Source organism: Rhincodon typus, chromosome 5 (genome assembly GCF_021869965.1).
Source record: "Rhincodon typus isolate 14 chromosome 5, sRhiTyp1.1, whole genome shotgun sequence".
Taxonomy (NCBI): domain Eukaryota; kingdom Metazoa; phylum Chordata; class Chondrichthyes; order Orectolobiformes; family Rhincodontidae; genus Rhincodon; species Rhincodon typus.
In genome coordinates this window covers 15387095-15411807 of record NC_063336.1, presented here as the reverse complement: position 1 = coordinate 15411807, position 24713 = coordinate 15387095, and positions in this window count along the sequence as shown.

Below are 24713 nucleotides of genomic sequence, written 5' to 3'. Positions count from 1 at the left end.
TACCTGTGGATTTATATATTATAAGAGAGGCAAAAGAAAACTCAGACAGATAGGAAATACATTGAGTACTTTCATAAATCCTTATAATCAGCAGGACAAATGGTTTGCAATGAAATACCAACTCAATTAGGGGCTTAGATAACAGAAATTGCAAAACTTGGAAATGTATTATGACAAGCGATTCTTGTCAACTATAAATCTGTTCAGTAATTTTAATTTGGCACATATTTGGGGAGTTTCTGCAACACCAGGTGCATGAGTGAGTCATAGGAAATTACTAATTTGATTGAAAACAGTATAAAATTAATTGTGGTTGCTATAAAGCCAGTATTACAAAAACAGAAACAAAACTGGATTAATTGTGTCAGAGATAGTAAGAACTGCCGATGCTGGAGTCAGAGATAACACAGTGTGGAGCTGGAATAACACAGCAGGCCAGGCAGCATCAGAGGAGCAGGAAAGCTGACATTTCGGGTTGGGAAGGGTCCTGACCTGAAACGTCAGCTTTCCTGCTCCTCTGATGCTGCCTGGCCTGCTGTGTTATTCCAGCTCCACACTGTGTTACCTCTGGATTAATTGTGTCACTTACTTTTATTGAAAGCTCATTAATGTAGCTTAATTGTTTACAATTTAAAGGATATCAATTAGCAAGGTTAAGGGGAAATGTTGGGGTATGAAATTAAATTGGATAACTCTTTCAAACAGACAGCAAAATCGCAACAGGCCGAATAGCCTTCTTTTCTGCTGTAATGTTCAGGAGATTCTACAAATTACATGACATTAAGTCCTTTTTGAACAAATTTGCTTCAGCTATTGCAGAGCTATATTTGGCCATTTAGGTTCAAAGAATTTCAGGCATCTGCGTGCAGGCCTTTAAAAAAATGGTTTTCACTATAATGATGAAGCAAACCATAATGTTATATGAATAACATGATCAAACAGTCAAAGGACTTAAACAGTTTAAAATACAATATGTTGAAAAAATGTTTTGACTCTTATTTTTGACTTGGATAATATTCTGCTGGGGCTTTTATTGTGCAGTTTGTAGATGTTAGATGGTAGTCATTGGCTTGATTAACCAAGAGTTCTAGAACCAGCAACCTGCACGTAACACTGTTCAAACAGCATACTAACTTTATTTACTTACATTCATTCACAACATGTGGGCATCACTGGCTGGGGCAGCATTTATTGTCCCTCCCTAGTTGCCCTTATGAAGGCAGCAGTTCTTGGTGGGCCCTTCCTTCTTGAACCACTGCCGTTTGTGTGATTTAGTCACCTCAACACCCACAATTTGAAGTGGAATGAAGTCATCCTCAGTCTCAAGGTATAACCTATAAAGAAGCAGTTACACACACAGTGCTGTGAGAGAAAAACTTCCAGGATTCTGACCCAGTAAGATTGAAGGAATGACAATATAGTTCCATTTCTGGAAGTCACGGGGCTTGGAGAGGAATTTGCAGGTGGTGGTGTTTCCATGTATCTCTTGCATTTAGCACTTTGGAAGGTAGAGTTCATTAGTTTGAAAAATGCTGTCTATGGAGCCTTGGGGAGTTGTTTTGGTACATCTTGGAGTTGATATACACTGTTTCTAGTGTAAGTCATTGCAGGAAGAGCTGAATGTTCAAAATGGTGGTGTTAGAATTTGGAATCTTCTTTAAAACTGAAATTCAATACTACATATGTAGCATGAGACTGCATGTAACCGTGTTACAGGAGAAACTAGTTTTCCATTTCTGTAACAAAATGGTTGATGAGACATTACGCTCTCCTATTATGAATAAGTGTTGTCAAAAATAAGGTTTTGTTCTTGGAAGGAATGAAGACTCATCTTCAGATGATGGTGGGCAAGGGGGCAATGGTCATCTGATATCATGAATAGCTAATCCATGGTTATCGATCAAAAGGATTGAGATAATTGATTGACACAGAGTAAACTACCAGTCCCTAACTATAGGAGATAGCAACAAGTGCTGAGGGGCAGAGTTCTCATGGGTAAGCCTCATCAGGCAGACTTTGTAGGTAGGGGTCCTCATCAGATAGTCCTCAGAGAACTGTGTTCACCAGATGGAAGCTGAGCCAGAAGAAGATGAAGAAGACCAAGGAGAGAGGTTTCTAACACCTCAGCTAGAGAGCAGGATGTTACCTTCACTGTTGTGACAACCCCTTCAAGGCCTATGGGGATTCACTAATTAATCTTCTTGTGGAGCTCCTTGAGTATAGGTTGCCCGGATAACAGGAAATGGCCTGCCCAGGTTTAACTCATCACCTGAGCCCTTTGTAAAACACATTCAAATCGCAGTTGCTAGTTGAAAACAAAAGAAAGTCATGATAATTTAGTGGTAGGAAAGCCATTTGTTTGCATATAAAAGGACTTCCAAATAGTCATTGAGTAACAGAGATATACAGCATGGAAACAGACCATTCAGTCCAACTCATCCATGCCAATCAGATATCCTATATGAATCTAGTCCCATTTTCCAGCATTTGGCCAATGTTCCTCTAAACCCTTCCAATTCATATACCCATCCAGATGCCTTTTAAATGTTGAAATTGTACCAGCATCCACTACTTCCTCTGGCAGCTCATTCCATACACGCATCACCCTCTGCATGAAAAAGTTGCCCCTCAGGTCCCTTTTATATCTTTCCCTTCTCACCTTAAATCTATGCCCTATTAGACTCTCTCACCCTGGGGAAAAGACCTTGCCTGTTTACTCTATCCATGCTCCTCTTGATTATGTAATCCTCTATAAGGTCACCCCTCAGTCTCTGACACTCCAGGGAAAATAGCCCCAGCCCATTCAGCCTCTCCCTTTAGCTCAAACCCTCCAACCCTGGCAACATCCTTGCAAATCTTTTCTGAACCCTTTCTAGTTTCACAACATCCTTCCTATAGCAGGGAGACCAGAATTGCACGCAATGCTCCAACAGTGGCCAAACCAATGTCCTGTACATCTGCAACATGACCTCCCAACTCCTTTACGCAATGCACTGACCAAAAAGGCAAGCATAACTAACACCTTCTTCACTATCCTATCTACCTGCGACCTTACTTTCAAGGAACTATGAACCTGCACTTCAAGGTCTCCTTGTTCAGCAACACTCCCCAGGGATTACCATTAAGTGTATAAGTCATGCCCTGATTTCCCTTTCCAAAATGCAGCACCTCACATTTATCTAAATTAAATTCAATCGGCCACTCCTTGGCTACTGGCCCACTTGTGCTCTGAGGTAACCTTTTTCGGAATTCAATACACCTCCAATTTTAGAGTCACCTGCAAACTTACTAGCCATACCTCCTATGTTCACATCCAAATCATTTATATAAATGACAAAAAGCAGTGGAACCAGCACCAATCCTTGTGGCACACCACTCATCTAAAAAGCACCCCTCCACCACCACCCTCTGTCTTCGACCTTTGAGCCAGTTCTGTATCCAAATAGCTAGTTCTCCCTGTATTCTGTGAGATCTAACTTTGCAAACCAGTCTACCATGAGGAACCTTGTCGAATGCCTTACTGAAGTCCACATAGATCGTATCCACTGCTCTGTCCTCATCAATCCTTTTTGTTACTTCTTCAAAAAACTCAATTAAGTTAGAGAGACATGATTTCCCACACACAAAGCCATGTTGACTATCCTGAATCAGTCCTTGCCTTTCCATGTAAATCCTATCCCTCAGGATTTCCTCCAACAACCTGCCCACCACTGATGTCTGGCTCACTGGTCTACAGTTCCCTGGCTTTTCCTTACCACCTTTCTTAAGTAGTGGCACCACGTTAACCAACCTCCAGTTTTCTTTGGCTATCGATGATACAAATATCTCAGCAAGGAGCCCGGCAATCACTCCCCTAGCTTCCCACAAAGTTCTAGGGTACACCTGATTAGGTCTGGGGATTTATCCACCTTTATGAGTTTTAAGATGTCCAGAACCTCCTCCGCTGTAATATGGACATTTTTCAAGATGTCACTATTTATTTCCCCACATTCTCTATCTTCCATATCCTTCTCCACAGTAAACACTGATGCAAAATACTCGTTTAGTGTCTCCCCTACCTCCTGTGGTTCCACACATAGGTAGCCTTGCTGATCTTTAAGGGGCCCTATTCTCTTCCTAGTTACCCTTTTGTCCTTAAAGTACTTGTCGAATCCCTTTGGATTCTCCTTAACCCTATTTGCCAAAGCTATCTTATGTCCCCTTTTTGCACTCCTGATTTCCCTCTTAAGTATACTCAAACTGCCTTTATACTCTTCTAAGGATTCACTCAATCATTGCTGTCGATACCTGACACTTACATTCTTCTTATTCTTGACCAAAACCTCAATTTCTCTACTCATCCAGTATTCCCTATACCTTTCAGCTTGCCCTCACCCGAACAGGAACATACTGTGCTCTGCCCACCGCTGACACTGCTCCGCCCACCGCCAACGCCGCTCTGCCCACCACCGATGCCGCTCTGCCCACCGCCAACGTCGCTCCACCCACTGCCTCCACAGCCAGCAGCTCCAGAGGAGACAGCAGCACCCAGCCCTGCTGGGTTTTCACCATCCCCCCAGACCTCCCCCTTACTGAGGACAAACGGTCAGTCCTCAGTAAAGGGCTCATCTTTATCCCCTCCACCCTAACGTCAATGAATACCACTCACACCCGGACATCGAACAGTTTTTCTGCCGCCTCCACTTCCGCGCTTACTTCTTTAAACGTGAGCCTAACCCTTCCAATACTGACCCCTTCTGCCGCCTCCAACACACACCATCCTCCTGGACACCACCCCAAGGCCTCCTACCCTCTCTCGACCTCTTCATCTCCAACTGCCATCGAGACATCAATCGCCTCAACCTCTCCACCTCTCTTACCCACTCCAACCTCTCCCCCACAGAACATGCAGCCCTCCACTCCCTCCACTCCAACCCTAACTTCACTATAAAACTCTTGGACAAGGGAGGCGCAGTTGTAATATGGCGCACTGACCTCTACATCACCGAGGCCAGACGCCAACTCTCTGACACCTCCTCCTACCGCCCCCTTGATCATGACCCCACCCCCGACCACCAAAACATCATCTCCCAGACCATCCACAACCTCATCACCTCAGGTGACCTCCCACCCACAGCCTCCAACCTCATCGTTCCCCAGCCCCGCCTGCTTCTATCTCCTTCCCAAAATCCACAAACCTGACTGCCCTAGTCAACCCATTGTCTCTGCCTGCTCCTACCCCACCGAACTTATCTCCACTTATCTCAACTCCATTTTCTCCCCCCTGGTCCAGGAACTCCCTACCTACGTCCGTGACACCACCCATGCCCTCCACCTTCTCCAAAACTTCCGATTCCCTGGTTCTCAACACCTCATCTTCACCGTGGACGTCCAGTCCCTATACACCTGCATTCCCCATACAGATGGTCTAAAGGCCCTCTGCTTCTTCCTGTCCTGTATGCCCGACCAGACCCCTCCACCGACACACTCATCCGCTTAGCCGAACTCATCCTCACCCTTAACAACTTCTCCTTCAACTCCTCCCACTTCCTACAGCCTAAGAGGGTGGCCATGGGTACCCACATGGGCCCAAGCCATGCTTGCCTCTTTGTAGGATACGTGGAACAATCCCTCTTCCGTAGCTACACTGGCCCAATCCCCCACCTCTTCCTCTGTTATATCGATGACTGTATCAGCGACGCCTTGTGCTCCCACAAGGAGCTCGAACAGTTCATCCACTTTACTAACACCTTCCACCCCATCCTTAACTTCACCTGGACCATCTCTGATACCTCTCTCTCCTTCCTGGACCTCTCTGTTTCCATCTCTGGCAACCACCTGGAAACCAAAATCTATTTCAAGCCCACCGACTCCCACAGCTACCTAGAATACACCTCCTCCCACCCACCTTCCTGCAAGAATGCCATCCCCTATTCCCAATTCCTTCGCCTCCGCTGCATCTGCTCCCAAGATGAGGCATCCCACTCCCGTACATCTCAGATGTCCTCGTTTATCAAGGACCGTAATTTCCCCTCCACAGTGGTCGAAAATGCCCTCTGTCGTGTTTCCCGCAGCTCATCCCTCACACCCCCTCCCCGCAATAACAACAAAGACAGAATCTCCTTCATCCTCACATACCACCCCACCAACCTCCGGATTCAACGCATCATCCTCTGCCACTTCCGCCATCTGCAATCTGACCCCACCACCAAAGACATTTTTCCCTCCCCATCCTTATCTGCCTTCTGGAGGGACTGCTCTCTACATGACTCCCTCGTCCGCTCCACACTCCCCACTAGCCCCACCACCCCTGGCACTTTTCCCTGCAACCGCAGGAAGTGCTACAACTGCCCCTACACCTCCCCCCTCACCCCCATCCCAGGCCCCAAGAAAACCTTCCACATTAAACAGATATTCACCTGCACATCTGCTAATGTGGTATATTGTACCTGCTGTTCCCGATGTGGCCTCCTCTACATCGGGGAAACCAAGCAGAGGCTTGGAGACTGCTTTGTGGAACACCTACGCTCGGTTCATGACAAACGACTGCACCTCCCATGCGCGAACCACTTCAACTCCCCCTCCCACTCCTTGGGCGACATGTCCATCCTGGGCCTCCTGCAGTGCCACAATGATGCCACCCGAAGGCTGCAGGAACAGCACCTCATCTTTCGCTTGGGAACCCTGCAGCCAATGGTATCAATGTGGACTTCACAAGCTTCAAAATCTCCCCAACCCGGACCTCATCCCAACACCAGCCCAGCTCGTCCCCGCCTCCTTGACCTGTCCATCTTTTCTGCCACCTATCCGCTCCTCCCACCTCAACTGACCAACCCCCATCCCAACTCCCTACCTACACTCACCTTTACTTGCTCCATCCCCGCCTCCTTGACTTGTCCGTCTTCTCTTCACCTATCTGGTCCTCTATCCACCTTCCATCATCGCCTCCCCCTTCTCTCTATTTATTTCAGAGTTCCCTTCCCCTCCCCCATTTCTGAAGAACCCGAAATGTCAGCTTTCCTGCTCTTGTGATGCTGCCTGGCCTGCTGTGTTCGTCCAGCTCTACACCTTGTTATCTCATACTGTCTCTGGTCTCTTGTTATCTCATTTTTGGAGGCTTCCCGTTTTCCACTCATCACCTTTACATGCGAACATCTGCCCCCAATCAACTTTTGAAAGTTCTTGCCTAACACCATAAAAATTGGCCTTCCTCCAATTTAGAACTTTAATTTTTAGATCAAGTCTATCCTTTTCCATCGCTATTTTCAAACTAATAGAATTACAGTCACTGGCGCCAAAGTGCTCCCCCACTGACACCTCAGTCACCTGCCCTGCCTTATTTCCCGAGAGTATATCATGTTTTGCACCTTCTCTAGTAGGTACATCCACATACTGAATCAGAAAATTTTCTTGTACACACTTAATTTCCTCTCCATCCAAGTCCTTAACACTATGGCAATCCCGATCTATGGTTGGAAAGTTAAAATCCCCTACCATAACCACCCTATTATTCCTACAGATATTTGAAATCTCCCCACAAATTTGTTTCTTAATTTCCCGCTGACTACTGGGGGGTCTATTGTACAATCCCAATAAGGTGATCATCCCTTTCTTATTTCTCAGTTCCACCCAATAATTTCCCTGGACATATTCCCAATAATATCGTCCCTAAGTACAGCAGAAATGTTATCCCTGATCTAAACCCTGGAACATTAAGCTGCCAGTCTTGTCCATCTCTGAGCCACTCTTCTGAAATTGCTATGATATCCCAGTCTCATCTTCCCGTCTATGCCTTGAGTTCATCTGCCTTACCAATGAGGTCTCTTGCATTGAAATAAATGCAGTTTAATTCATCAGTCCTACCTTGTTCTCTGCTTTGTTCCTGCCTGCCCTGACTGTTTGACTCACTGCTCTTCCTAACTGTACCAATTTCAGCCTGATCTCTTTTATTACCACCTCCCTGGATCCATCCCCAACTTACTAGTTTAAATCCTCCCGAGCAGCTCTAGCAAATCTCCCCAGCAGTATATTAGGCTTCTTCCAATTCAGGTGCAATCTGTCCTTCTTATACACGTCACTTCTACCCAAGAAAATATTCCAATGATCCAAAGATATGAATCCTTCTCCCTTGCACCTGCTCCTCAGCCATGCACTCATCTGCTCTGTCCTCCTATTCCTACCCTCACCAGCTCGTGGCACCAGGAGTAATCCAGATATTACTACCCTCGAGGACCTATTTTTTAAATTCCTGCCTAACTTCCTATATGCTCTCCTCAGAATCTCATCCTTTTCTCTTCCAGTGTTGTTAGTTCCAATGTGTACAGTGACCTCCTGATGATCCTTCTCCCTTTGAGAATATTCTGCACCCTCTCTGAGATATCCTTGATCCTGGCACCAGGGAGGCAACACACCATTCTGATGTCTCGTTGTCAGCCACAGAAATGTCTGTCTGTGCTTCTGAAAAGAGATTCCTGTATCACAATCAATCACTTGGAATCTGACATACCCCTACTGGAATTTTTCATAAGATATTACCATGTAAAGTTAAAGTGAATGGGATTATGGGTAGTGTACTGACATGGATACAGCACTCAGTAGCTGGATGGGAGAGTGACCTGTGAGAATTGGCTGCAACTGTCGACTTCCAGTTTTCCATACCACTGGTAAACTTGCCTGGGGAGCGATTAGGTTGGAGACCCCTCCCAATGCAGTTCTCTGGCATTTAACCAGTCCATCTTCTGATCAGCCTATCACACTGAAGCCAGTAAATCCTAACCATTCATTCACTGCTGCCCGTTGTTTGTTTCTTTTAAGCTCTTTATTATCTAAAATATCACTTTCTCTTTAAAACCACATTCATTAGCTGTATAAACAAACAATGTACTCTTAATTCCAGGACTTTGTGGAAAGTTAGGGAGGAACTAAGTTCTGAGGAAGGGTCACCGGACCCGAACCATTAACTCTGTTTTCTCCTTCACAGACGCTGCCAGACCTGCTGAGCTTTTCCAGCAACTTTGTTTTTGTTCCTGATTTACAGCATCCACAGTTCTTTTGGTTTTTATTTAGTGGGTAAGAAAGGGTTTGCACGCTTGCCTTCATTGCTCAGACCTTTGAGTATAGGAGTTGGGACATTATGTCAAAGTTATTTAGGATGTTGGTGAGGCCTCTTCTGGAGTACTGTGTCCAGTTCTGGTCTCCCTGTTATACAAAGGATATTATTAAGCTGGAGAGTGTTCAGTGGAGATTTACCAGGATGTTGCCAGGAATGAAGAGTTTAAGTCATAAAGAGAGGCTGGCTAGGCTGGGAGCTTTTTGACTGGAGAGCAAGAGGTTTACAGGTGACCTTATAGAAGCTTATAAAATCACGAAAGGTAGAGATAAGATGAATGGCAAGTGTCTTTTCCCTCGGGTGGGGAATTTCAAGACTAGGAAGCATATTTTTAAGGTGAGAGGAGGAAGATTTAAAAAAGACGAGGGGTAAACTTTTTATACAGAGAGTGGTTCATATGTGGAATGAACTGCCAGAGGAAGTGGTGGGTGCAGGAACAGTTACAATGCTTAAAAGATATTTATAAGTACATGAGTAAGAAATGTTTGGAGCGATATGGGCCAGGAGCAGGCAGGTGGGACTAGTTTTGTTTGGGATTATGTTTGGCTTGGACTGTTTGGACTGAAGGGACTGAAGACTCTATTTCCAACTTCACAATTATCCACTCACTCAACTTGTCTGAATCACCCTGGAGCATCCTTATATCCTGCTCACCACTCACACTCCCACCTAGTTTTCTGTTGTTAGCAAACCTAGGAATAGTACATTTAATTTCCACATCCATATTGTTGATACACATCGTCAATAGCTGGGGTTCAAGCACCAATCACTGCAGTACCCCACTAGTCACTGCCTTCAACTCTGAAATGACCCATTTATTCCTATCTCTGTTTCCTGTTCCGCTAACCAATTTTTAATCCATGCCAGCATATTTCGACAAATTTTGCAAATTACTCTCTTATATGGGATTTTATCAAAAGCTTTCTAAAAATCTAAATGCACCACATCCACTGGTTCTCCCTAATTTATTCCACTGTTCACATTCTCAAAAACACTTTGGTGGATTTGTCAAACATATTTCCCTTTCATAAATCCAAGGGAATTTCTGGTCGCCACATTACCAAAAGGATGTGGATGCTTTGGAGAAGGTGCAGAGGAGGTTCACCAGGATGTTGCTTGGTATGGAGGGCGCTAGCTATGAACAGAGGTTGAGTAGATTAGGATTATTTACATTAGAAAGACGGAGGTTGATGGGGGACCTGATTGAGGTCTACAAAATCATAAGAGGTGTAGACAGGGTGGATAGCAAGAAGCTTTTTCCCAGAGTGGGGGACTCGATTACTAGGGGTCACAATTTCAAGGTGAGAGGGGAAAGGTTTAAGGGAGATATGTGTGGAAAGTCCTTTACACAGAGGGTGGTGGGTGCCTGGAACGCGTTGCCAGCGGAGGTGGTAGAGGCAGGCATGATAGCGTCATTTAAGTTGTATCTAGGCAGATACATGAATGGGCAGGGAGCAGAGGGATACAGACCCTTGGAAAATAGGCGACAGGTTTAGATAGAGGATCTGGATCGGCGCAGACTAGGAGGGCCGAAGGGCCTGTTCCTGTGCTGTAATTTTCTTTGTTCTAATATCATTGGTATTTTCTAACTGGCTTGTTGTCATATTGTCTTATTAGGATTTTCCTTAGTACTTACATTAGGTCAACCAATCTGTAATTTTCAGTTTCCTCCCTCCCTCCTTTTTGATATATTGGGGTTACATTTACCAACCTCCAATCCGCTGGGACTGTTCCAAAATCTACAGAATTTTGGAAGGTGAGAACCAATGCATTTACTATTTCTCTTGCAACCTATTTCAGTACATCAGCATGTAGTTCATCAGGCTGTTAATTTGTCTACTTTATTGTAAATACTCTGTGCATTCAAATAAAGCAAAGTCACCATAGTCCTATACGGCTACTCTAATGAGAGAGAGATGACTGGTAGTAGTTTAACCTGAGGTAAGGGACAAGGTTGAGAAGGTGGGACCTTCATAGTGACCTCACAAACTATCTTTCCAGCCAACTGACTTTCTCTGATAAAGCCCCAGGGGACCAAAGGCTCCTCTCTTGTTACAGAGAGGCAACTAGTGGGTTACCATGTCTCGGGTGAGGGATGAGATTGAGAAGGAGAGTTATAATGCCAGCTGGTGCAAGACTTGAACCCATGCTGTTGGTGTCAGTTTGCATTGCAAACCAATCATCCAGCCAACTGAGCAAACCAACTCCTCAAATTGTCATTTTGACATTTGAGAATTGGAATGATTCTCAACTCTTTGAGCAAAGAAACAGACCTAATCTCAGAACTAACTTATCGACCTCGTCTCCTGAGACTGAACCTGCGTGTTTCAGAATCTACGTCTAGCAGAAACAATCTCTCAGCTTCTAACCTATCATGAAGTCAGAGGCAGGGATATTTGTTGATGATTGCAACACTTTCAGCAACATTTGTGATGCCTCAGATACTGCAGAAGACCATGTCCAAACACAGAGAGGCCTGGACAGAATCCAGGTTTGGGCTGACAAGTGGTAAGTGATACTTATGGCACACACATACCAGGTAATGATTTCTCTGACAAAAGAGAGTTAAATCATTGCCTCTTGACACTCAATGGCATTATAATCACCTCCTGACTCTCCAAAGCCTGTCCACTATCTACAAGGCACAAGTCTGGAGTGTGATGGAATATTGAAACAAAATCAGAATTTGCTGGAAAAGCTTAGCAGGTCTGGCATCATCTATGGAGACCAAAGCCAACTTAATGTTTCAGGTACAGTGACCATAAAATGGCTTTGTTTAAATTTAAGATTCTTGTTTGGATATGGAGTAAGTCACTTTCAAACTTAACATTCAATTCAATGATTTTATACTCATATACCCCAGTAGATCTTTTACTCTGGAATTACTGATAAATTCTGTTTCATTATACAATGCTAATTCTAAAATAACTTCATCCCTGGCTGGTTCCATAACATATTGCTCCAAGAAACTGTCACAAAAAAAAATTCTATCAATTCATCTCCTAGAGCACTCTTGCCAATTTGATTGTTCCACACCTTTAATGAGGGAGGCGATGGTCTAGTGGTAATATCATGAGACTATTAATCCAGAGACTGAGGTAATATCCTGGAGAGCCAGTTCAAATCAAGCCATGTCAGATGGTGGAATTTGAACTCAATAAAAAAAAATCTGGAATTAAGAATCTAATGATAACCATGAGTCCATTGTCAATTATTGGGAGAAAAAACCATCTGGTTCACTAATTTCCTTTAGGGGAAGGAACCTGCCATCCTTACCTCCATGTGACCCCAGGCCCAAAGCAATAAGGTTGACTCTTAAACTGCCCTCTGGGAAATTAGGGATAAGTGATAAATGTTAGCTTGGCCAGCAATGCCCTCATCCCGTAAATGAATAAAAAAAATTACATGAGCAATACAGCTCTACACAATCATCATACTGCCTTTGTTACAAGCACCAACATCTTGTTATTGGTAGAACTTGTGCATTGCTGAAAAAATAATTTTTCAAAGCTTTTTAATTTGTGAGGAGTGTAAGATTAGAAACTTGGGAAAATATGTCTTTTTTCAGCAATACTCAAGTAATTTCTAGTCTAATTTTGTGCCAAATGTTATGCTTGTTGTTAAGGGGCCTATAAATTACTCCTACCAATATTATCTGACTCTTGCTATTCCTTTAATTTCCACCCATACTAATTCTATTTCATAACCTTTTGAGACTAGATCCTTTACTAATTCCTTTATGTTATCCTTTACTGTCAGGACTACTCCTCCTCCTTTGTCATTCTCTCTGTCTCTCCAAAATATGGTGAATCATAGAACATATATTTCCCATCTTTGATCACCTTGTCTCGTGAAGAGAAAGCAGACGGATAAAGCAGAGCACATCCAACATTCATAATCTTGGAACCTCTTCATCAAAATATATATTGATCATAACATCATTTAATATAGGAGCTGAAGTAGGCTATTTAGCCCATAGAGTCTGTTCTACCATTCCATGAGATCATGACAGATCTGATAATCAACAATTCTACTTTCCTGCCTTTTCCCATCAACTTTCATTCACTAAGCTCTGAGAGAAGAAACTCCTCTTCCTCGCTGTCTTAAATGTGCAATCCTTTATTCTGAGATAATAACCTCTGGTCCTAGACTCTCCCCAAGGGGAAATAACCTCACTCTATCTACATTGTCAAATTACCTAAGAATCTTGTGAGAACCTTAAGAATCTAGATGAGAGGAACATAGGTACATTGGCCCTTTTTATTTGGTACACAGCTATTATACTTTGTGGCTTTACATTCAGAATACTGTCAAAGATTTGACATTTAAAGCAGGATCTTAAATCTAATCACTTAGTGAAATTTTTGATGCAGAATGTGTATTTTAGTGACATATTAGTACTTGTCCTTGGATTGAAAGTCTCCTTCATATCTTATGAACCACATTGTCCACTGACCATATCCAACAAAAGGAAGTATGCATTATGAAATCTAGCAAGCACATGGGGTTCTTGCTGAACCAGTTATTTACAATAGAGACAGATTTCTGAGATCATTATTTACATCATCTTCATTCAATCTCTGTTCCATATCAAGAGTTAGCACAGTCCTACCTCCATTCAGATTAATAGAAGAGGGTGGGCAGCTTGCATAAAATATGTCTAGGCCCTCTTTACCATTCTAATTTCTGACCCATTTCTGCCCACTGTTCATCTGAGTCCACTCCTTGTTTATGTCCACTCCCAATCAATGTTGACTGCTATCTCTATCCACTCCCTGTCCCTGTCCCCTTCCTGTCCTTGACCAGTGCCTATACTGATTCACTCCCTTTCTGTATCAAATCCCTGTTTGCTCCCTGTCCATGTCCACTTCCTGTACCTGTCCACTTCCTGTCTCTATTCACTCCCTCACACTGTCCATTTCCTGTCTGTGTCATTCCTTGTTCCGTCGCTGTTCACTCCCAATGCCTCCCCACTGTGTCTTCTCTCTGCCTGTGTCTACTCCCAATCTCTGTCCACACTGTGTCTGTATCCTCTCTGGCCCATGTCACACTTTTCATTCTCTTTCCATGTCCATGGGAGAGTGTGTCCACACAGTAAGGCTGAGGGGAGAATGACAGTCTATAGCATGAGGCTGAAGGGGAGTGAGGGTGTGCAGGGTGAGGCTGAGGGGGAAATGTGGGCATGCAGGGTGAGGCTGAGGGAGAAGTGAGGGTCTGCAGGGTAATACTGAGGGGTGAGGGGGTAACAAGGCTGCAGATGAGGCAGGGAGTACCATATTATTCCCAGGATGGTGGGATAGGTGGATGAGGAGAGTTTGAAATGGTTAGGATTATATTTGTCTGAGTTCAGGATAATGAGGGAAGATCTCATAGAAACCTATAAGGGTGGGTGGGAGCAGCAAAGCCAAAGGAATCAAGTCTGCTGGGTGAAGCTAGAGGGGAGAAGCCATTTTGGCAGATGTGGTCGAAGTGAGAGTCTCTTGGTCGGAGCTGTGGGTGGTGAGTGAGCAGAGGCATGGGAGAATGAAGCCAATGGCTCTAGCATGGAGATGAGAAGAGGGGGAAGCAAGTGCCTGTAAAGGGGAGGAGGTGACATGAGTGTCTGTAAAGAGGAAGGGGAGAAGTGAGTGCCTATAAAGGGGAGGGGGAGAAGTGAGTGTCTGTAGATGGGAGGGGGAGAAGTGAGTGCCTGTAGATGGGAGGGGGGGAAGTGAGTGACTGTAAATGGGAGGGGGGCAAGTGAGTGCCTGTAAATGGGAGGATGAGAAGTGAGTGCCTGTAAATGGGAGGGGGAGAAGTGAGTGACTGTGAATGGGAGGGGGAGAAGTGAGTGCCTGTAAATGGGAGGGGAAGAAGTGAGTGCCTGTAGGTGGGAGGGGGGAAAGTGAGTGACTGTAAATGGGAGGGGGGGAAGTGAGCGCCTGTAGATGGGAGGGGGGGAAGTGAGTGACTGTAAATGGGAAGGGGGGAAGTGAGTGCCTGTAGATGGGAGGGGGGGAAGTAAGTGACTGTAAATGGGAGGGGGGGAAGTGAGTGCCTGTAAATGGGAGGGGGGGAAGTGAGTGCCTGTAAATGGGAGGGGGGGAAGTGAGTGACTGTAAATGGGAGGGGGGGAAGTGACTAGCTTCAAATGGCAGCAGCTGCCAAGGGGAACCTTTTGATAAAGGAATGACTAGTGAACTGGGATCCAGGAAAACATACAATTGCAGTTAATCAATTCTTTGCAAACAAATGTGTTTTTTTATGAAGTGAGTGTCAATTATTGAAAAAAAGAATTTGCTACTAACTTATTGTTGTTTCTCAATTCAAACACTGTGGTGTTCAGAAAATGTTAGCTTTCCTTGTGTGTCGTACCTTTAAGTTTAATAGTATGTTGATAGTTATTGAGGATATTGATGAACTTCTCTAATTCTGCCTCTGTTAACCCAAATACTCCATATGTTAACACAACTTCACCTGGTGAAGAAGTTAATGAGATCAAAGAGACTGCCACTGAAATCAAAAACGTGGTCCCGGCATATCAAAACGTAACCCTTGGGAAATCACAAGAAAGGCCTTCAAAAAGGAATTATTTTCACCCTGTGATAGACTCAACACACAAAAAGATATCACCCTAAACACATGTTCCAGATTGGTTACAACTAATACATTTCCATCATATATTCATAAAACTGGAATATTTTACCCATTAAGTTACTACCATTTTTACAGTATTTCATGCCATAATCTCAGATTCAAATTTAACAATTGACATAGTGTTCATTACAATAGCATCCACTGTATTTTTTCTCCATATTGTAGCCTCTGAACATATGTAGCATTCATCTAGAGACTGAACACTCATTTGCAAGTAATTCATTATTTCTGAGAATTCAGATTTTCCTAACCCCTAGCTAGTTGACAGTTCATTTATTGACAGCATTGAAACTGCTGTCTCTTTGCAAGCTCATTCTTTCTCCCCCCAACTACTCTCCCTCATATCCAGTGGGACAAAGCCACCCATGACTTCCTCTCCCCCTTCAGCAAAAAGACTGATGGCAGTCCCAGCTCATTCCCTTGGCCTCGATAAAATGGTGGCTGGCTCACAGCTCCAGCTTTCAGCATCTACTCCTGGTATCTCCACTCTAGACTTCAGTGCCCCTGACCCCTTACTGCTGGCACTTACTAACTCTGCTGGCTGCTTCACCATTACCAGTTGTTTCTCTTCAATGACCCTATCAGAAGGAAGCTCAGAAGAGAACTGGTCCCTGTCCAAGTTTCTGTTCACTTCTTGACCCTGTCCTTGTCCACTCCCTGTCCCTGTCCACTCTATGTCAAACCTCATCCACATCTACTTCTCATCTGTGCTCACTCATGTCCGCTCTCTGTCCATGTCCAGACAACAAGAACGATCACAGTCAAGGGAGCAGCTCCAGGGCACAAGCAAGACTCAGTGGCCAGTAAGGTCATGAGACCATAATCTGCCACTTGTACAGCCTTGCTAGGTGATAGATGGCCTGCACTAGACTCAGGAATAAGAGGTTCCTATGAAAAGATTTATGAGATATAGAGTAGCTTTAGGCTTCAACTAGAGAGGGTAAAAGCACTAGGTCAGTATATTAATATATGTGGTCATCACAAATGATATAGTTGCACAACAGGGCATTGCAAAAATACTGCAAGAAACCTTTTGAGGGACTTCAATGCTTACTTCAGTCTGAGAAAAATATAATAATAGAATGTGCAAAATGTAATTGGGAAAAAGAAACAATTTTCTAGAGAACTGTGTAAAGCATAGAATCACTCATAAATTTAGATGTTGGCAGTAAACTGCATAAGAGGAGCTTAAAGCAGAATTAATTTGTGATCAGATCCTATTTGGAGTTTCAGACAATGCCTTCTCAGACCTTTTACAAGCCAGAGAGGATTTAACTCTGGCAAGAGGAGAACTAATTGCCAGGAAAGCCAACCTTTGAAGGTGGAACAGGGTTTGTTTCAGGGGAAAGTAAAGCAGCTATGGAATAAATAGGGAAAATTTGTGAATCCAAAACAGGACCAAGAACTTGAAACACTACTAACCAGAGCAAAACAATTTTGCTGGGAGAAAGCAAAGATTCTGGAAATAAATTCTGGAATGTTAATGTGGAAGCAAATGGGCACATCAAAGAGTTTACATTAGATGCTGGAGTGAGTGTCTCAATGTTGTCAGGCCAGCTCAAATGCCTTAAAAAGATTAAATTATCGCCATTCTCATTGAAACTATAAGAACTTGGAGAACATTAAAAGTAAAAGGTCAATTCATAGCAACACTCAGGTACAATGGAAGAGAAATTACAGAGATTTTTTTAAACCATCTAGTTTGTTCTTTGTTCTCTTTACTCTGAAAAATCTTGCCAAACCTTCCATGAGCCTTTGCGAAAGTTATTATGCCAGGGTCAGTAATGGTGTTGAAAAATCATCCAGAAAAGAGCCTTTGGCAAAATCAAGCAACTCCTGATCTTATCAGAAATTATTGCACACCATGATCTGCATCTGTTGATGATAGTAGGAGCTGAAGCACCTTCAACTGCATTTGACACAATACTGTTTCAGGTGCAGAGAAACAGAAAGCTTAGACCAGTCTGCTATGCTTCTAGATCACTCATGAATGGCAGTATGCAGCAATTGTAAAGGAAGGTTTGGGAGGAATGTGGGCATGCAAAATATTTTTGGATGACATAATGAGCCTACAGTTTTAGGAAGAAACTGACCAAAAACCATTGGTATCTCTTCTGAATACAAAAGAAAAAGCTAAATCACCACCCAGTATTCGATGGTTCAGATTGAAACTAATGAGATGTGACTGAAGAACTGAATATGTGCATGGGAAGTACCAGACAACAGCAGACACACTGTTGAGGTGACTATAAGTCCAGCAGAGAAAGAAGATATAGACTTCATTGAAGAAGCTGGAGTCTTCATGTTGGATGTTGCTACAGAAAGAAAAAATATGCCAGAAATCCAGGAATCACAAAAATGTGATGCAGAATGTATCCAGATAAGGACGTACTGGCTGGAAGGCTGGCCAGACTATACACAGAGTAATGCCACACTATGCCAGTACTTTGAACAACCTAGACATCCTACTGTCATTAATGACTTGGTAGCTGTTAACAAGTGATTAGAGCTACCAAGAGCACTTAGACTTGAAATTCTTCTGAGAATATATTGAGTTTATTTGAATTTATGAAGTGCTACTTGACAGTGCTACATGACAATATGGTGGCCAACGATTTCAAAGCCAACACAAGAATAATCAATAATTGAATTTCACATCACTTGACTAGTTAAGAGAAGAATGACTCCACTGTTAATGTCATATTTTCCATCAAGTGGAAGTGCTAGGAATGGGTTACTTGAGATAAAAGGTAAGATCTTCATTATTGATTGAGATAACTAAGTTTCCCAAAATGATAGCATAAGCGTGATAGAGTCACTCAGAAAATCTACTCCACATACAGCATGCTAGACATTGTAATGTTAGACAACGCTTTGTAGTTTGCCAACAAACAGTTCAAGAGATTTGCTCACCAATATTAATTTCATTTATATCACAAATTCTTCCCACAAATGTCACACAACTGATGAAGCTGAGCAAGGACTTCATGCATCAAGACATTATCAAAAAAGATCAAAAGCCTAAAACTTGCACCATTAAGAGATGCATCATCATCACCACCACAGGACAGATTATCACTGTTAGTGTTATGGTGAGGAGGAGATTGACAATACACATTCCACTTCCATCTTAGAACTTACAGCCAAAGATTAGGGGTGACTTGATAGAAGTTTACAAAATTATAAGAGACAAGGATAGAATAGATAGTTGGAGTCTTTTTCCCAGGGTAGACTTGTCAATTACTAGAGGACAAAGCAAAAGGGGTAAGTTTAAAGGAAATTTGAGAGGCATAGTTTTTACACAGAGGGTGGTAAGTGCCTGGAATGCGCTACCAGAGGAGGTGGTGGAGGCAGATACAATAGCAATATTTAAGATGCATCTTGACACATATATGAATAAAGAGGAGCTAGAGACATTTGGACAGCATTGAGGTAAAAGAACTTCAGTTTATAAAGGCATCATGTTTGGGCGGGGTTTTGGTAGGCTGAAGGGCCTTTACTGTGCTGTACAGTTCTTTCTTCTATTACTGAGAATGACCATAATAGGATGGAATAAAATGAAGAAAAGCAAAAAGACAATCAGGTTAGAAGTTTAACTCAAAGGTAACAAACATGAGAATTACTAGAGTGTTGCCCAGGAGATAGTATGGATAAGAATACACAGGCAGAAAGAATGATCATGAAAAAAGACACAGTAATTGTGATCATATAGCATCGAAATGGAAGAAATTGTAATGCATGGATATCATTGAACAAGAAATGAGTGAAAATGTGGAATTATTTCTCAGGAGAAAGGTAAAAAGAGACCTGTACAACCACTCATGGGAGAAGCAGTCACAGCATAGAAAGAGCAAGTTTGGAAGATTCAAGACCTCAGAATGAGACCAGAGTAAGACCAGGGAAATTGGTCAAATCATCATGAAAACTAACCCCATGAAATCTGAGACTTGGGGTGAGGCATATAGCCATGATCATATATGAAAACATTGTTTATATTTCATTCTTGTACAATAAACAGAAATCTTTCATTCTAAGTCTTTCTCTCATCCTGTCTGCAGGAATCTGTTTATACTCTCTCATCTGCTCCCAAGACTGATACAGGTCTTAGGTGTTCAAGGTGCCTCTCTAATTATTACTGCTGATGTGGCCCCTTATTCTATTCAAGGTTGATGTCTATTATAATGTGCAGCATGTATTTTTGATTTATAGTACTAACTTGTAAGATTCTGATGAAGATTCACCGGACTCGAAACACTGACTTCCCACAAATGTTGCTAGACCTGCTATGTTTCTCCAGCAATTTCTGTTTTTGTTTCAGATCTCCAGATCTGCAGTTCTTTGTTTTGTTTATCTAACTTGTATGGTGTTTTCTTATCCTGTTGCAACCCCTTTTTATAAAATTGTATTTAGCTCCTACTACATAATGATGTAATGATGATGTCAGTATCATTTGATTATGTAGTAAAAACTGGAAAGGGGATAGAAGCTCTGCTAGAGTTTTAAGAAAATGTGAAATAGAATAGAAAATACTGGTGAAACTCAGCAATCCTGACTGCATCTGTGGAGAAACAGAATTAATGTTTTGAATCTGACATGTCTCTTCTTCAGAAAGTAGCCAGAAAATGGTAGTTTTTACTTGACAGGGAGGAAGAGTGAGTGGAACAGATGATGAAGGTGTCCAGAGCAAGAGACAAAGGAAGTCCTAATGGTGATAATGCAGGAGTAGAGATGTAAAAAGGAGGTAAATGAACGGTGTGAATGCGAGAAAATAGATCTGCTGAGAGAAAAGCTGACATCAGACTAACAAGACAGGGCTAGGGTAGTTGTAATCAAAATGGATGACAGAGGTCATGCTCCAAGCTATTGAACTCAATACTGAGTCCTAGAGGCTATAAGGTGTGGTTCTTACATGGACACAATGACTGTATCTACCCTCTTACACTCCAAGTTTCTTTCCAGTGCTGAACAGATGTCTTGAACCCGGGCACTGGGCAGGCAACACAGCTATCTGGACCTACACTCTTTGCTGCACAGAACAGTGTCAATTCCCCTCATAACACCATCCCTCATTACCACTACATTACTATTGAATGGGCTTCCTGTACCATGGTGCCACAGTCAGTTATCTCAATACCTGCAGCGTCACTCTGATCCAAGGTGAAAGAGCCTCAACTTTATTGACAATTGTAAAGGCTAAGGTATCTGCACTCTGTCTCCTGTGAGCCCTGACCTTACTCACTTGCAATCACACTTTCTTGTCCTTGAACATTGACTAAACCAGGTGATCCAAATCTAATCCTGGTACAAAGATAACTTCCTTCCTCCCGATGCATCACAGTGTCACAGTTCATCTTCCAGCTTATAACACCAGCACTCTATTACAGGTCACACAGAAGTGCTAAGTCACACAAATTTGGCTAGTTTTATATGTTCCTAATACAAAAGACCTATTTGAATCCAGTTCCAGCTGTTTTTTAATTGAGCTTCTTGTTATACAAACTGATGAGATGTAAGGAAGAAAGGAAGGATATGAGTGGACCTGTTTTTCCACCAATCCAGTTGTTTCATGGTCTTTATTTCTGAAGATAGCTCCCAATTCCACATGTACTAATTAAATGAATTTAAATTCCACCATCTACCATATCTCCACATAATGAGTCTAGGTTTCTAGATTACTCATCCAATAATATTACCACTCTTCCAGTTCCTGAGAAAGGCCAATGTGTATTGCAAACTCCTATGGTCTCCCCAGAAAGTGATCACCCAAGAAGCAATATAAATTAGTTCAGGTGATGAAGATAAGCTCTCAAGCTGATCCTTCAGATAGCAAATAGAACACCGGCAATTTCAACTGCATTTTAAGGTTGTAATGTATACTCACGTGCGAATGCCTGAATAAATGAGGAAGGATTCTAGTCATGCTGTGGGGAAAACCAAGATTTAATTTTTCTCACTTTTTTAATTGTCTAGCTTGGCCAGAGCCCAGTCCATACAAGGAAACATGGTACTTTTTGGATGACTGCTGTCTACATCTATCTGCCAGTGTTACTATTAAAACTTTGCATCTTTACATATATCAGTAAGTCGTGCTGTGGACATATCAGCGAGCAGTAAAATTTAAAGTTAGTTTATTGTTTTGATGTTCAGTAGAGGAGGATTTTGACATTGAATGATAATGAAAGTTGTGCAATAGCAAGTCGACGGCCTGTCAACTAGTTCTGTTGATTTTTACATCCATTGATCAATGGGTCAATTTGTTCATCTGATTTTCAGAGCCAATTCTGAGGCTCCACAGCCACACATAGCACCCAAAGTACAGCTGTTGTGGCGCCACTACGCTTGGGCTATGCTGCCCATCCCTAAACAAATAGCAGTTTATTGGGCAACAAGAAATCATACTGTCAATCAGCACAGCCAAGCTGCTGCTAGAAGCAATCTTGATAACTCACATAATTTGGCTTGTTTCAGCAGGCTGCAATCTGCATCATATAGGCAAACAAAACTACTTGAATAAAACACTTAGTTTTTTTCTAGAGAAAGGAATGACTTACTCCTCATCAGTGAATCTGCTATCAAAGCACGCATATTTTAGTCACAACTAGATTTCGGCAAAATAGCAATCACATTCTTTTTATGCTTATCAGACAGTGTGAGAGAGATTCACTCTCTCTTATGCACACATGAGCACATACAGATCTGCCTAGTGGTGGAAATGACTGATCTTTCTAACTCCTTTTACATACTCTTAATTTGCTGTCTCACCAGTTGTCAGGCTCTAAGATAACAACAAATTGCACATATGGAGTACTTTAATATAGAAAAAAACATCCCAAGCATATTGGGAAGAAATAATAACATTGCCAAAGAAGGAAATATTGAAATAGTATTGGATGACAGAGGGAGATGACAGTACAGAACAAGTTCAAGAATTTATTTCATGGCTTAGGACCGAAGCAGCTGAAAGCATGACTGCTGATGCTGAAGTGAAAGGAATGGAAGGTATGCAAGAGGCCTGATTTGGTGGAATGGGCAGACAGGTGGCAGATGAAGTTCAATGCGGATTAATGTGAGGTGATTCATTTTGGTAGGAAGAACATGGAGAGACAAAACAAAATCAAAGATTCAACTCTAACTGGGGTGCAGGAGCATGTATGTATTTGTGCATGTTATTAAAAATGGCAGGACATGTAGAGAGTGCAGTTAATAAAGCATATGGCATCCCTGGCATTATTTCGGGGAAAGGACAGAAATCATGGAGCCTATTGCCACACATTATCAGGGCCCCCAACTTTGTCCCCAACACCCAGCCTGAACTGGGTGTTACAAAGTTGTGTAGGGTATTCATGAATAGGAAGGCAGGGAGTTAGAATTTGTTGGTAAAAATGATCATGGGGAAAAGAGTGCTGTGGTCCCTTTAAAAGCTTGTGCTTTGTCTGTGCTTGGGAGTTTATAAATGCAGGCACACAGAGTGTGGCTGAATTGAAACATTTTGTATAAAATAGCCAAGCAGCATTTTTTTTCAAGACCACAAGTTTGAATTTGGCCAATTAATTTAAACAAAGCACCTAGATATAGAAAGCCAATTGAATTTAATTCTGATGGTGTTGACAACCTGAAACCAATTATATTATAGAAATTTGATTATTTCATTACATGTATATGAGACAGGGGCATTTGGAAAATTGGAGACAACCAACTGCCATCTGAAAGAGACAGACAACTAGCACCTGCCAGAGTTAGCACCATTCAACTCTCGGAGAAAGCCCATCTAATTAATCAAATGAGGTACTTTGCCTCAAAATCCTCATTGAAGAAGATAAAGCATCTCTGACAGCAGAATTAACAGAAGAAAAGTGCTTGTGAAGAGAGTGGAGATGACAGAATGTTCCGGAAGACAGTCTGTGTGAACTTGGAGAGATTAAGTTATAATTTATTGCTTCTTATTAATTGGGTTTATATTAGTGGGATTTGTCTTTATTTAGACAGCATTCCAGTAGAATTTAGACCAGTTAGGGAGTAGTTAGTAGTCCAGGAGGGAATTGTTGGTTTGTTAGTAGTTTTGTTCATTTGTTCATTGCTGAGTTAAATAAATGAATTGTTTCTTGGTACTTGTAAAGTGGAGATCAGGGAATTTCTTTCTTTTAACCACTTTATTAATAGATTACGAGGGGAAAGACTTCTCTGGGTGTTTCAGGGCTAATTATTAGAGGGGAACCCTTACTCCTGTCATAACAGATTGGGGCTTGTGTTTTAGTTTAATTATCAGAGGGGTTCGGCCATTCCCCATCGTGACAATAGTAGGAAGTCATGTTCAACTTTTCTAAGATACTAATCCACTAACTGCATATAGATCTGGGTATAGGTTAAGGTAAGACATGAAAGCATTGGAGAAAGTGCAGAAGAGATTTGCAAGAATTGTTTAAGGGATGAGGATCTTTACTCCAAAAGAATAGATTGGAGAAGTTAGGACTGTGCTGTTCAAGAAAGTTAACTTACCACCATTTTCTCAAGGGCAATTAGGGGGATCAGCAATATACAGATCATTGCAATGGAATCCTGCAGTGTGTACCTGACCCCTTGACTCCCCAGTGTCTGCCCACCATCTACAAGGCACAAGTCAGGAGTGTGATAGAATACTCTCCACTTGCCTGGATGAGTGCACCTCCAACAACATTCAAGGAGCTTGACACCATCAGCACAAAGCAGCATACTTAAACAAAATTAAACCAGCATTTTCCTAGCTACCATCAATTCTGAGGAAGGGTCACTGGACCCAAAGTATTAACTCTGATTTCTCTTCACAGATGCTGCCAGACCTGCTGAGCTTTTCCAGCAATTTCTGTTTTTGTTAAACAGAATCATAGTTGCAAACATTCACTTCTTCCACCACCAACACAAAGTTGCAACAGTTTGTACCATTTACTACTTAATCTAAAGACCGATTTTTTTTTTTTTTTTTTTTTTTTTTTTTTTTTTTTTTTTTTTTTTT